We start from the raw sequence: 15,761 nt of genomic DNA, 5'->3' as shown, positions 1-15,761 counted from the left end.
ATCAACCTAGAGAAGTGTGACTTCTTGAAGCAAGAGCTAGTCTACTTAGGATTTGTGGTGTCTAAGGGAACCTTGAAGATGGATCCAAGCAAAGTGGAGGCAATCTTGAATTGGTCTGCCCCTAGAACAGGGACTGAAGTTAGGAATTTCCATGGTTTAGCTCAATTTTATAGGAAGTTTGTGAGGAACTTCAGCAGCATATGTGCACCAGTCCTTGACACTATAAAAGGAGGCCTTAAAACTAAGTTTAAATGGACTGAGCAGGTTGACAAAGCATTTCAATTATTGAAACAAGAAGTAGCCACAAAACCTATCCTACTCCTACCTACTTTTGACAAGATATTCACATTGGAGTGTGATGCAAGTGGAATTGCAGTAGGGGGTGTATTGAGTCAAGAGGGAAAACCTATGGCATTTTTTAGTGAGAAGCTTAATGAAGCAAAGAAGAAGTACTCAACCTATGACATAGAGTTGTATGCATTAGTGCAGTCTCTTAAAAAATGGAGGCATTACCTGCTCCCAAAGGAATTTGTGGTGTTCACAGACAACCAGGCTTTGAGTTACATCAACACTCAAGAGAAGCTTAGCAATAGACATCTGAAATGGATGGAATACCTCCAATCCTTCACCTTCACCATCAAGCATAAGGAGGGGCAACTCAACAAGGTGGCAAATGCTTTAAGCAAGAAGTTGTTGACAATTCAAGAGTTACAATTGCAAAGCATAGGAATAGAAGGTTTCAAGGACCTCTATGAAGGAGATGAAGACTTCTCATCAGCTTACAAGGTTTGCAAGGATTTTGAGAACCATTTCCACGGTGAGTATGCAGATTACACTCTCCAAAATGGTCTCTTGTTCAAAGGTAATCAGTTGTGTGTTCCTAGAGGATCCATGAGGGAAAACCTCATCCAAGAGAAACACAATGGTAGTTTAAGTGGACACTAGGTAATCAGTTGTGTGTTCCTAGAGGATCCATGAGGGAAAACCTCATCCAAGAGAAACACAATGGTAGTTTAAGTGGACACTTTGGAGTCAACAAAACATTGGATCTAGTACAGAGGTACTACTATTGGCCAAAATTGCCAAGAGATGTGAAGAGGTATGTGGAGCAATGTGGTGTGTGTCAAAGAGCAAAAGGAGGATCAAGTAATGCTGGTCTCTATCAACCATTACCGGTCCCAAATAGGCCTTGGGAATGTATAAGCATGGACTTTGTAGTAGGACTCCCCAAGACAAAGACAGGTATGGACAGCATCTATGTGGTAGTAGATAGATTTTCCAAGATGAGCCATTTCATTCCATGTAAAACTACACATGATGCTAGCTATGTTGCACATCTCTTCTTTAAGGAGATTGTTAGGATTCATGGACTTCCATTAAGAATTGTTTTAGACAAGGACAGTAAGTTCATGGGTCATTTTTGGCAAACTTTGTGGAGGAGACTAGGAACTAACTTATCATTTAGCTCAGCTTACCATCCACAAACTGATGGTCAAACTGAAGTAATCAATAGGGTGTTAGGCAACTTGTTGAGGTGTCTAACCAAGGAGTATGGGTAGACATGGGACCTAATCATTCCTCAAGCAGAGTATGCATATAATGACAATGTAAATAGGACCACTGGAAGAAGCCCTTTGAGGTTGTCTATGGTAGACATCCAAGAGGAGTGTGTGAACTCAGGGAACTTGGTTCCATGGAGATGAAGAGTGGGCAAGCAGAGGACTTCACTCAAACCATCAAGGAAGTCCAAGAGCAAGTCAAGAAAGCCATCCTTGAATCCACTCAAAAACTGAAGGCCAAAATGGATGAGAAAAGGAGAGAGGTTCAGTTCAAGGTGGGTGACTTTGTGATGGTCCATTTGAGCAAAGCTAGGATGCAAAGTGGTAAGCCTACTAAACTGCAAATGAAGAGGGTAGGACCTTGTAGAATTCTGGCAAAATATGGTGAGAACGCCTATAAGGTTGAACTTCCTTCAAACTTAGCCATTTCACCAGTCTTCAATGTTGCTAATCTAATCATGTACAAGTGTGAGATAGAAGGGAAGATTAAGAACCAAGCCAAGGTGCTACAAGACTTGGATGTGAATGCCTTACCTCATGTGAAGCAGCCTATAGCAGAGGAGATTTTGGAGTCAAGGGTGAGTCTACTAGACACCAGGTCTACATGGAGCACTTGGTGAAATGGGCAGGTCAACCTGTGTCTGAAGCTACTTGGGTTGAAGAAAGCAAGTTCAAGAAGCTTGGCATTGATCCGGCTCTCGTCACTCCCCTAGTTCCTTAGTTTGTTGCAGAGGGAGAGTATGGTGCAGGAGCACCCTTCAAAGGGCTCCCACCATTTAATTTTGATTATGTTCTTGCTTCTTTAAGAAGCCATTGTATATACAATAAGAGCCATGTGCTCATTGGTCTTAGTTAGGGTCCTAGTTGAGGTCCTAGGGTCATAAGTCAAAGATGAGTTTTTTTAGAAAATAGAGGGTATGTGTGCCTTTGAGGTGTTTAGGGGTCCTTCTTAGCATGGTGGTGTCCTTAGGCTAGCCCAATATGGGTCTAGGAGTCAAGAAAAGAAACATTGAGAAAGTTGCTCAAAAGTTGCAAAAGTTGCATGACAATTTTTCAAAGTTGTCAAGCAACTTTTCCACCTAGTGGACAAAATCTTTAGTTTAAGCATGGACAACCCTAATATGGGCACACAGACCAAAGAAAGGGTAGTATAAGTAGTTACAAACCCTAAGATAATGGGTTGGATGTCAGATGTTGTATGGCCCAAGCAAAGTGACTTGACTCTGACTGCAATTTTGTTGCTAGTCGGCACAAAAGGAGTAAAAGAAGATTGTTAATGGATTGATTTTCGAGAAAAACTGTGTGGAGAGTCTTGTATGGTGTATTTACTTTCATTGTGAGCATTTAGATTAGGTTTTGTTTTGCAGGTTGTGTGTGTTTGTAAATAGTTTTTAACCTTACTTCTCATTGTCCAGTTTTGGACTGGTTTGTGTCAATGGGCTCATAACTAGGACAGTGCCCAGCTAGGAAGGGTTAAGCTGTAGAGGTCTTGGAGAGCAAGGAAGGTCAGAGGAGGAGGCACCCTTTGGAGGAGTTGTAGAGGGGTGAGTGGAGAACCATTTGTGTGAAGGAGGAGCTTCCACCAATCTAGACAAGGTGGCAAGAGCACCAAACCCACACTGTGACCCTGGCAGGCCTAAAAACCTTCTTTAAAACCCTTAAAAAAACCTTAAAATCCACCTAGGGCAGTGTACGGACACTTGGAGGCCTAAAACCTGGAAAATCCTTGAGTCCTTGCCAAAAGAATAGCAGGTATTTTGGGAGGTTTCACAAGCAAATACATCATTTGCAAGAGGGAGCCCTAAAGGACCGGATAGGAGGCCTAATTGGTCACAATCCTTGTAGCCCTATTTTGTAGGTAAAACACAAAATAGTGAAATCGGTAAGGGGTTGAAAGCTTGAAACCTCTTGGGAGCACATGAATGGGTGGAAAAACCATGTATTAGACCTGACCTATCCTTGCTAAGACCTAGGAAGGTGTGGAACAAGCCAAACCCTTATTAGCCTAAGTAAGGGTTCCTTGAAACTCATGAGTAGGTGAGACCTTAGGAGTAGTTTTTCAAGTTGTTGGTGGGTGGATTGGGCAAGGTCAAGGGATTCCTCAAGCAGAGGAATTCCTAGAGACCCTAGGGGTGGTTAGAACACCTAGTGATCCAAGGAAAGGATCCAAGAGCATAGACTAGGCTAGTCTATCCCAAACCCCATCCCATCAATTCTTCCTTAATCTCATCCACATTCGTGATCTCCCTACCATCTATCTAGAGCCTGTCAATTTTTTCCCTATATTCCTTTTGTCTCGGCATGTTGAAAAAGAACTTGGATACTTTATCTCCAAATTGTAACCATTGAAACCTTGCTCTAGTCTTAGCCCCTGCAACCTTAATTTGTTGTAAATTCCTCAACCTATCTTTAGCTTACGCCACTGAATGGGTTAATCTAATGTTATTGGGTTCCTTTTGGATTGGGGATTAAATATTGTGCAAATTATCCACTAGGACTCTCTCTGAGAATATGTAATCTTTCGCTTTCTTCCTGCCAATGGCTCTGAACAGACATTGCCAACTACTAACATTCCTATTCCACCTCTTGATACTTGAGAAGGGTCATTGTTCCACTTATTGATTGGCCTGGTCATGAACATAGCAGTGAGCACATCTTGATCCTCTAATAGTTTAGTATTTAAGATAAATTTGTCATTACTAATAGCCCTACTAGGCACACTATCCCTTAAGTAAATATGGGACACAATTGGGTGTTGGTCTGAGAGTGAATAAGGCCACACAACGATAGAGATTCCTTTATCATCTTGCATAAAGGAGAAGGGGTCCTTTTTGGCATAAAACCGATCAAGTCTGCAATAAATTATTTTGTGGCATTTCTTAAAGTTGCACCATGTAAACCAAATCCCCTTGTAAACATGTCTCTACCCTTCTAAGGGATCAAAGTGTGTTTTTATATTCTTCATCCTGTCCCAATGCAATCTTTCACCTCCTTTCCATTCCATGATCATACCTCCCAACTTATCCTCCTGATATTCAATCATATTAAAATCACTCCAATAATCCATGAGATATCCAAGAAAGAACTCATCCACTTCCACAATTTTGATCTTTCCCTATAGTTATTAGGAGCGTAAACCAAACAAACTCCAATTGTTGAGTTGCCTAATTTAAGGGTAACCCAGACCGATCTATTACAAGGAGATGAACCAAAACTCATAATAGAGTCCCTCCATTTAGCATTGATTAGCATGACAGTCCCACCTTTACCCTTATCATGGTTAGAAGTAATTTTATATGCATGCATCCTTCCAAATGAAATTAAGGTTTACTTCTAATGTGAAATTGATAGCTTTGACTTCTTGCAGCATCACAATGTCAACATCCCTATGATGGTTAAGAAACCTCTTAATAATATGTTTCCTATCTAGGGATTCAAGTCTCCTAATATTCCAAGAGATGCACTTCATCATAATTAGGGATTCTAAATAGAATCCTTGGCAATCCTAAACTGCTAAACATTTGGGTAAATTTGCCTTCCCATCAAGTTTTTTAGGAAGAGGAGATATTTTACTTTTGGATCCTCTTGGCCTTCCTCTTTTCTGTCTGGGGTAGGTGTTTGGATCATTGTCAGCATCCCCACCCTCAAGGTCACCTTCATACAAAGAATCATCAGCAAGATCGAACTCCCCACTTGTGACTGAAATGTTGAAGGCGATTTTTGCCTCCACCTCCAACTCACAAATGTCATCTAAATTAGAATCTTCACAAATATTAGCATCAGACTCTCCAAGATTGGAGAGAACGGGTGAATTATCAAGGTTTGACTTACCAATGGACGGGTCAACAGTAATGATCTCAAAGTAGGCGCTATCACCATCAGGGCTAACTTTTTGCACAGAAGAGGCAAGTGCCAGTCAATCAGTGAGTTGGGGGATAAGAGGAACTACCTCACCCCCTCGAGGATCCAAAGCCTCTCAACTTCCATTCGAGACAACATTCACAGGTGGGGTCTCAGACAAGATATCAAACTTATTAGAGACCTTAATGTCTCTGAATCACCCGAGGGGGTAGATTTCCTTGCCCCATCCAACTCACTATTGGCACATTCTAACCCTTCAAACTTGCGAACAATATATTTATTCATAGAATTTTTATTCTTACCAGAAAATCTAATCTCAGGCGAAGCATCAAAATCATCGTCATCCATGGGCATCGAGGAAGAACCATTAATGGGGGGGGGGTTGTCTGAGGATTGCTACCCCTATTACGCATAGATTCCTTAATCTTATCAAGGGCCAACTGTTGGGCGATCTTCCTCCTAATATTTCTAGATTTAGGGACTGTAACTTGAAAGACATCCTTATGAGGCTCCTCGAGTTGTGAAATGGCTTTGGAGATTGCAGAATGCAGAGGGGGTTTAGCAGTGAATGCTCCAAACTCAACCACTTGATTGAGCTCAGGAGGCTTCTTGTGCAACTCGGATAAAGCCTTGTTAATAGCCTCCTTGAGGGAGTCAAGTTTCACCATCAAAGGGTGTGAATCCACAAGAATGGAAACTAGTAGGGGGGTTCCTTGTCACCCGCATTAATCACAAAAACAAACTTATTGCTATTAACATTCTAGTTAGCCACTCTCCTGGAGGAGAGAATCGAGCAATTTCTTCTAATGTGCCCCTCACGTCTACACAGGAAGCATGCATTGACCTTGCCAAGGGTTTCAATAAGACGCGAAATGGATTCATTGTCCAATTTAATATCGATGAATCGAAGGATGTCCTTACCAAGGTTAACCGATGCCAATACTCTGGCATCAAGGTGTGGCACTAGACTGGAGGAATTATCAACCCTAACGACTCTGCCAATTAGTTCAACAATGTGCAAAATAAATTTCCACAAAATAGGTGGCAAATTTTTAATTTGAATACATCTAGGGCAAGACAAATCAAGAATTTCATCATTGACTGCATCATGGGTCCAATTTAGGGCTCTAAAGGCGCATTTACCCACCGCCCAGAACTGCTTTTTAATAACCTCCGCCTGAGATTTATTATCTTTGAAAAAAATCACAAATAATCATTTTTTAATCATTCGACGGAAAGAAACATGGAAACCTAATTTTTTAAGCTAGACATTTTTAATCCAATCATCCATAAATTTCCTAGCAGGACATTTATTTACATCCACTACTGCTAAAAAAATAGCAATATCTCTAAGTCTATTCTTTTCCAAATCAATGGCTTTAGTCATGAAGTCATTAGACTGATAGACAAAGTATTAAATATTATTTGATAACTAAAATATTATTTTGATATTAAAAAGTTCAAACATTACTCTCTCTTTAAAAATATAAAATTGATATGTGAATAAAGAAATCATTTTTGTTAGACTAATAATAATGAGAAGGGGTAAGGTATATATATATATATATATATAAGAGATTTTTGTATAATATAAAGGTTTATTTTCTTAAGAATTAATTTGATTGTTTAAGAAAAATTTCATTTAATTAAAATATAATATAGAAATGAGGTGACATATCTATAGTAGAGGGGATAAATTATAGAAAATTATATATAATATTAAAGTTTATTTTATGAAATATTATTTTATTTATTAAAAAATAATTTGATTAATTAAAATATGATGTACATATAAAGTATTATAATAATATGAATTTATTTTAATTGCTTAAGAATTATTAGAAACATTTTTTAATACTATCTATTGTTTTAATAGAGGGGGCTTCAAGTTCACTACACACATTGGAGAAGCATATCAGTAGTCGTTATAGCTATCAGATTTTGACAATTAACAATGCATGTTGTGAGATCCATTATGCATGCAAGCATCAAAAAGTACACATTTTAAAGTGTCATCCAATAGCTGCTTAAAAATGTCTCAATAACGGTACACTTAAAATTGTCAATATGCACAAATGTTTCAGTAGTGTGCAATATGGGTACCAATAAAGGTGCACAAATGGGTCAATTATGGTCCAAAAATGCTAAAAATTGGTGGGCTATTGGTACATGTGAAATTTATTAATGTTTTATTTTTATTTTCTGATTTCTTTTAAGTTAGTAATTGAGAGGTTAAGTGTGCAAGGAATGTTCAGTTATTAGAACTATATCAACTATTGATACTCTTTCCTTATTACCGAAACCTTGAAAACATTGTCAGCTAAAAGAAACAAAAAAATCTTCATGCACAAGATACATTGCTAGGTAACCTGCTCTTTGTTGAAAAAATGTTGCAAAATATTTCATATCAGAAATTATAAGCACACTGTTGGCTGCCTCTGTTTTCTGAATTGTTTTCCCTAATAGAGTTTCCTATATATTTCTACACTTTTCTGGTTCATTTTAAAAGATTTTATAACAGCAATTACTAGTATACATTCCGCTAGCTGCCTCTGTTTTCTAAAACTGTTTTGTCCAATACTTAGCTATATATCTCTATATTTTGATGGTAGGTCCATGTAGATTTATATGAGATTTCAGTTGAACATGTTTTCATTTCGAATTTTCTTGTAAACGATGAAATGTTCATTTATACATTTGTATCATTGTTAAACTTTTTATACAGAATCGAAATAAGATTACAAATAATAGTAGCTACCAGAAATAACCAGAAGAGAATAATTCACAACATAGACTAAATTTTATCTTATTAAAAATAAACTGACTGGATTAGTCTCTACAATGAAGTTCTCAGGATTGAAATCAGAAGTTAATATACCTCCATAAGCTGAGCCAATATGAACAAGCCCCTCTTATAAAGGCAGATAATGCCTACATGCAATCACTCCTTTTGAACTTTAGCAATACTAGGAACCGCTAAATCAGATATTATGCTATTAGATGGAAAATAATGAGGAGGGGTAAATAGTTCTGTAGATTAAATTAGTGTGCGTATAATGTTTGTATGGAAAATTATAAGACAAATGATTTCTTATTTATTTATTTGGAGATGCATTTGATCATGCAACTTGTTACATCAGCATATCTAATGAAAAGTCTCTAAATTTTTTTAAAAAAATTTGACCAAAATCTAATCATGTTATTCTTAATGGTTGTAAAATATCATGTTCTTATTTATAATATAAATTGTTTCGACTTGTACCTCATTCTTATTTATAATATAACTTGTTCGGACGCATACCTCATCATGCAACTTGTTTTTTTTTTTTGGTCGGTAAAGACACAGCCAAATTTTGTATTAATTTGAGTAAATACATGTGATTACCACTGCATTTCAAAATATTCAAAAACCTCTGCTCTTAAGAGCACAGAGGTCCCTTCAAAATCAGAGCCTTTTAGCTTAGGGTTCAGCCATTTTCTTGAACCATTTAAGGTTAAAAGGTCTAGAAACCAAAACATAAGCATAAGTGCTAATAATATTCGAATTCATCAACCTAAATTCAGAGTTTTTGAATTGAAATTAAAGACTAATAAAAATTTACAAGGATGACTGTATATTCGATAAACAAAAGGGGTATCCATAGAAAGCCTAGCTTGTGGAAGGAATGTCCAGTTGAGGATGTTGGTTTCTTGGGCGGCCTCGACCTCTGCTTGTTGGAGAGCCCCGACCACGACCCCTGCCCCTGCGACCACTACTGGAGCTTCCTCTGCATCTTTGTTCAAGCTTAGGTTCTCTTTCTTCCGCAAGCATAGGCAGGAAGCCATTCATTCTTGCAAAAAGGAACAGAATTTCCTCTTGCCCTTCAGCCTCCGAATTTTCCCCTAAAAAATGCCATTTGAGGTAGCTCAGCCTTGCACTAGCAAACTTTCTGTGCCTATTCAATTCTTTATCCTTCAGGTCCAGAAGGAATGGGTAATATTTGATAAGAGCACCATGAGCGTTAAAAAGGATTCTGTCGCTACGTTTGGGCGCACCAGAATCGTGATTGGCCTTATTCAGAACTTCTTGGAGCTCTAGAAGGATTTCAGCTGGGAAGAGTTCCCTAGTAAGGTTCCAGATTAGTTGCTTGGAAAGCTTATGATCCAGCAGTGACGCCACAAATCTGGACGAAATGGAGGTGTTGTCTCTTGGGTATTCATCTCTACTCAGATGAGCGCTCCCCAAAATCAATTTGACTACTAAGAGAACTGAAGGGTCCGAGTGAATAAGGAGACGCTTGAGTCTCAGGTTCGTAATCTTTCTGAAGGAAACTCGACGGGTCGAAGCACCAAGAGAGATGGGGGTGTCTGCACCAAAACAAGAAATGGGTCTGGGATAAACACTCATGATGAAACCGAAAGGGGGTTCAGAAGACATGGCAACCAAGGCAAGGATTAGCAAGAGGAGAGCCAAATAGCAACCAGTTGAGCCAAAAGAAAATGAAAAGCAATAAATGGTCTTCTTCAGGAAGGCAGGTGCACAACTCAATGAGCAATGATGGGAAAACGAGAGCAATTAAACCTCACGCGAAGGTGGCGGAGAATAAATGCTCATATCAAACCAAATCCATTGAAAAGCGGAGGGAAAGATTAGCCTGCGGACAGCTCATGCAAGGACAGAGAGGCGGCGCTCACCAGCTGGACTTTAGTTGGTCCCGTATTAATGTTGTCGGTTAGTCTAGTCAGCTTTACCGAACCCACCATGCATCCCAAAATTAGATAAGTGGTTAGTTTGAAAAGAAAAGCAACCGTTGGTGTTAACCACCAAAAGGAGGGTAAGAAAGCGATTTTGAATTTTTGAATTTGATTTATGCATTCCTCCATTCTACTGGCACGCGGAGACTCAAACCTTGTATGATCAGTCATATTAGCTAGGTCGATCTACATTAGCCAAAGGCTAAGATCCCTGTGACCACCAGTGAATAGAGGTTCCTAGAGCTGCAACTTTTGATAAAGCGTCTGCCTCTATGTTTGCTTCTCTATATATATGTTTTGCCTCAAAGAGGTCCAGGCTGTTTAGAATTTCTAGAATGCTCTCCAAAAGAGCTTGAAGCCTCCAATTGGGGGTTGTCTTCTTCCTGATAGCATTAATTGCTATCTCTGATTCTCCTTCCACTATAATATTTTTTATTCCATGGCTGATGCAATCTTTCAGGCCTAATAGTAGAGTGGTGAACTCTGCTATGTTATTAGTGTCCGGAGGGATTGGTTTTGCCATTTTCCCGATGATTTCTCCTGACTGGTCTCTGATGACATAGCCTATTCTGGAAGGGCCTGGATTGCCTTTGGAGGCCCCATCAAAATTCAGTTTCACCCAGTCTGGCTTCGAGGGAGACCAGATTGCTCCTTTCCTTTTAATTGAGTTATGGCGAGAGAGTGAGGGAATAATGATTCCTTGCCAGTTTTGACTAATTTTCCTATCCCATGAGGAGAAAACTTTAGACTGATTCAGTGCAAAGGATGTTCTGCTATTGATTGAATCCACTATTGCCGATTCTATTGAATTTAGAATTGATTTCTGATTTCTAGCTTTACCTTCAAATAGCCTGCAGTTCCTTTCTTTCCAAATTTTCCAAATTAAGCATGAAGGAGCAATTTCCATAATTTGGCTCAACAAGCTCTCCTTTGTATGTAGAGGCCAGCTCTGGAATAGAAGCTTAATATCATTCGGCAAGACTAAGATCAGTTCCAATTTTGCACAGAGCCATCTCCAACATTTAGAGGCAAAGGGACAGGTCAAGAGGAGGTGGTCCACTGTCTCCGATTGGGCTTTAGAAAGTATACACCTTGAAGGTACTTCATATCCCATTCTTGTGAACCTATCTGCCATTAGAATTTTTTTTTGAATTGCCAGCCATGCGAAGATGCCCGCTTTCGGGATGACATTGGAGCTCCAGAACATCTTGAGGGGGATGTTGTGGTTGTTGAGCTCTACTGGGCTAACCAGAATTCTGTAGTCATCCTTTGAGTTATATTGTCCTATTTTGGAAGGCTCCCAGATGAGTGAATCTTCCCCTCTTCTAGGGGTAATGTTTCTCGCCTGTAGGTGTCCTAAAAGCTCTTCCATGTCCTCCCTTGGAATTGGCAGGCCCTCCATTGATTTCCACTTCCAACATAGTGTGTTTGGTGTTTCTTCTATTTCCATATAGTCTTTGACTCTGACTCCCCAGTTGTGTTTGAACCAGTTTTTTGTTGCAAGGATATGAATTATATTTGCCAGGGGAGGGTAACCACCCCAAGAGTCTTCCCAGAATAGGCTTGTTGAACCATCATGGATATCCCAAGAGACTGAGTTTGAGATCAGGTTCCTACAAGAGATGATGAAGTTCCATATTCTTGATCCTTTCGGAAATGTCCCTGATCTGAGGATGTTTAAATTATTCTAATTTAAGAGATACTTTGTTGCTAGCATTCTGACCCAGGATGCATTTGGGTTTTTAATAAATTTCCATACTAGTTTGGCCCCCAAAGCTATATTTTGAAATCTAAAATCCTTGATGCCTAAGCCACCCATTGGTTTAGGCTTCATAATTTTGTCCCAAGCTATTAGTGCAATCTTATGCTTCTCTTCAGTGTTTTGCCAAAAGAAATCCCTCATCTTCTTGATAATGTAGGTGTTGGCACTAGATGTTAGGGATAAAATAGATAAAAGATAAGTTGGTAGAGCCGAGATCACTACTTGAATCATGACTAATCTGCCTGCCCAAGACAACCATTTACCCTTCTAGGCATTTGCACTGCTTTCAACTTTAATTTTTAAGGGATCCCAGAGTTTGGAGTTCTTCAAACCTCTGCCTATTGGGATGCCCAGATAGGTACATGGAAGGCTTCCTTCATTGCAATTCAAGATTCTGAGAATTTTGGTCTGAAGTGGAATTGTTGTTGAGAAGAAGAAGACTTTAGTTTTGTCCTTGTTTCTTAGTTGACCTGAAGCCCTTCCATACATCTCTAAGATCTGGTTTAGGTGTTTGGCTTCCTTTATTTTTGTTGATCCCAATAAGAGATTATCATCTGCAAACTGTTGATGGGTTGCTACAAAGTCTTTAGTTATTTTGACTCCTCCTAGTTGTTGGTTGGCATAACTAGTTTTTATGGCTCTTCCTAGAGCCTCCCCCATTATTATGTACAAGAAGGGAGAAAAGGGGTCCCCTTGCCTAATGCCCCTTGAAGAAGAGAAGAAACCTGATGGCTTTCCATTGACTAATATTGAAAATTTAGGCGTAGAGATGCACTCAAATACCCAGTTTATCCAATGCTTATCAAAGCCAAAGGCTTGCAGTGTTTTACAAAGGAAACGTCAATCTACACTATCATAAGCTTTTGTGATGTCTGACTTTATTAACATACCTGGCCTATTTGTGCTTTGAAGGGTGTGGATTGCTTCTTGTGCTATGATCACTCCATCGAGAATTGATTGGCCCGAGACAAACCCTGTCTGTTCTTCTGAGATGATGTTGTTCATCAGAGGTTTCAATCTATTGGTCATGATTTTTGAGAGGATTTTATAGACTGTATTGCATAGTGAAATAGGCCTGTAGTCTCCCAGATTTTCCGCCTTCTCCTTCTTTGGGACAAGTGCTATAAAAGTATTGTTAATCTCTTTGAGGATTTTCCCTGACCTTCTTGAACACTCTAAGGCATCTGAGAGTTCCTGCCCTAGGATGTGCTAGCATTTCTTAAAGAAATCTAAAGGAAAACCATCTGACTCTGGTGCCTTTCCTGAAGGGAGTTGGTTTAGGGCTTGAAGAACTTCTTCCATTTTAATTTTCCCATTTAAACTCTGATTCTGCTCCTCAGATATGATCTTGGGGATCCCAGACAGTAGCTTGTTTTGATCCTGAAGATGAGATCCTTCACTGTTATTTAGAAGATTGGAATAGTAGGAGATAATCTCATTTTTTATGATCTTCGAGTCCTCAATAAATTGGTTATCTGATTTTAGTAACATTGTGAAAAAACTTAGTGTTTTTATCCCCCATCCTAAGCCAATTCTCCCTTGATTTTTGTTTCCAAAAGATTTCTTCCTTGGAGAGGATATCCTCATAATCCAGTAGGAGGGATCTTTCCTTCTGAAAAGATTCTTGATCCATGCCCACTTTGATAATCCTGTCATTTAGGGCTTCTAATTGCTTTTCTATGTGCCTTTTTGTCGAGAAGATGTTTTTGAAGTGCTTGGAGTTCCATTGAAGCAGTTTCTGTTTAATTAATTTTAGTTTTTTACTATGGAACATAAGAGTTTTGAGCCCTCAAAGGACTCTTCCTTCCACCATTTTTCAATCAATATCAAAAAGTTTGGCTCTTTCATCCACATATTTTTGAATCTAAAGGGGGTCCTGGTTGATCCCCTAGGTGCCTTTTAAAGTGAGCAGAATGGGATAGTGGTCAAAGCCTGAACATGAGAGAACATTGCAAAGTGGGGTGAAGGGAAAGATAAAAAAATCCCCTTGCTAGAAGAATCTGTCTATTTTCTCTGCTATATTACTGAAGCCTTTCCTCCTGTTGGTCCAAGTGTAAGAGTCTCCTGGGTCTATTTCCAAGAGGCCATATCTCTCAATCCAACTATTAAAATCCTGCTGAGCACTCCCTAGGCGAGTAATGCCCCCCCTCTTATCTGATGCATTCCTGATAGCATTAAAATCACCCCCAATGACAACTTGTTCCTCAGATAAGGTGGTCAGTACTCCATCCAAAGAAGACCGTGTCTGTCTCTTTTTGGAGGGGGCCACTGGGCCGTATACATTAATTATGAAGAAAGAAGTGCTCGATTGCAGGTGAGTAATTTTAACAAGCATCCAGTCCTTATTAGATGCTATTCCTTCAACTTTAATTTGAGAGGGCTTCCAAATTATCATTAGTCCTCCTGAGGAACCCTCTGAAGCTACTGTAGTCTCCAGAGAAGATTGGAATGATAAGCTTATCACATTCCCAAAGGCAACTGCAAGCCTCTCTTCCAATTTAGTTTCTTGTAGTAGGATTATATTTGCACTGACCAAAAGAATTTGTCTTCTGATCGCCCTCTGCTTGTTAGGGGCATTGAGGCCCCTAACATTCCAAGATAAGATTTTCATTGTTGTTCAGGGAGGGGATTTCCCTTTCCTACTTTCCAAAGATCCAATAGTTTGGATTGATTCTCCGCCATTCCTTCTAGGGATCTGACCTCTATGAAAGATTTTCTCCCCTTCTTGGTAGGGGAAGAGCCAAAATCCAGCTTTCCCAGGCCCTCTTGATTCTAATGAATCCCTAGCTTCCTTTTCTCCTTAATCTGGGAGTAGAGCACTGCCAAGGGTGTGTCTAAAATTGCCTCCTGGTCCTCCTCTTCTAGCATGGCATTCTGCAAAAGATTCTTAAGCATCCTGGTCCAAAGGAAAATCCAAGCCGGTTGGTTCGAATGGCGAGGATGAAAGGGAGGGGAAGGGGATTTCCGAAGATAGGTTGAGAAGGGGCTTGTGGTGGAGACAATCCGTTAAAGGGGAAATTTCTCCCTCTAAAAGGGAAAAGTCTGAATTGGCCTCGAAGTCTGCTTTGAGATCCTCTTCAATAATCTCTTCCTCAAGCAATGCTTTCACCGGGTGAATATTTTTGGACTTTGCAAATTTGGCTGTGCAAGAAGATCCCTTTATCTTATTGGACCTAGAGACTCTTTTCCTTCTTGTGGCTTTAGGTGGAGGATGGGAAAGGATTTTGAAAGCCCCTCTACTCAAAGCTGGTGTTTTTTTTTGCCCAAATAAACTCCTGACTACCTTTAAGGAATGAGGTTTGGCAATCGGGGATAAGATGAGATGAGGACCAAAGCTCTTGGCTGAGGGGGAATCCAAAGGAACAGGGCTTCGAATCGAGAGATCCTGACCAGCATTATTAGTTCCCAGACTCACATCAACAAAGGGGGAGAGGAGGACAAGGGGATCTGGAGCCACTAAAGATACCAGGGTAGGAGAAGAGGCCATACCTGAGGACTGGCACAAGGACTTTAAAGGGGCTTGGACTAGTATCTCGACTTCTGTTTCCAGCTTCGAGTATCTCTTTTGAGGGATTGGGCTTGCAAATTGGTCCGATTGCTAAAAGGGGAGATTGATGAATCCAAATAAAGAGTCTAAATTCAAACAAAACCTAATCATTAAAATATCTTCTTCTTATTTATAAATATAAGATATAGTCAACCTAAATAGATCAATCATAAATCTTTGTCATCTTTAAATTTTATATCCAACACAAAAAACTATTTGCTTTTATAAAAACATCATCATTTAAAATACAACTTGTCTCCACCAAAAATCGACCATAATTCAAACATCCTTATCTTTT

Source organism: Cryptomeria japonica, chromosome 10 (genome assembly GCF_030272615.1).
Source record: "Cryptomeria japonica chromosome 10, Sugi_1.0, whole genome shotgun sequence".
Classification (NCBI taxonomy): Eukaryota; Viridiplantae; Streptophyta; class Pinopsida; order Cupressales; family Cupressaceae; genus Cryptomeria; species Cryptomeria japonica.
The sequence above is the reverse complement of the archived record's forward strand: the minus strand, read 5'-3'. Positions refer to the sequence as shown.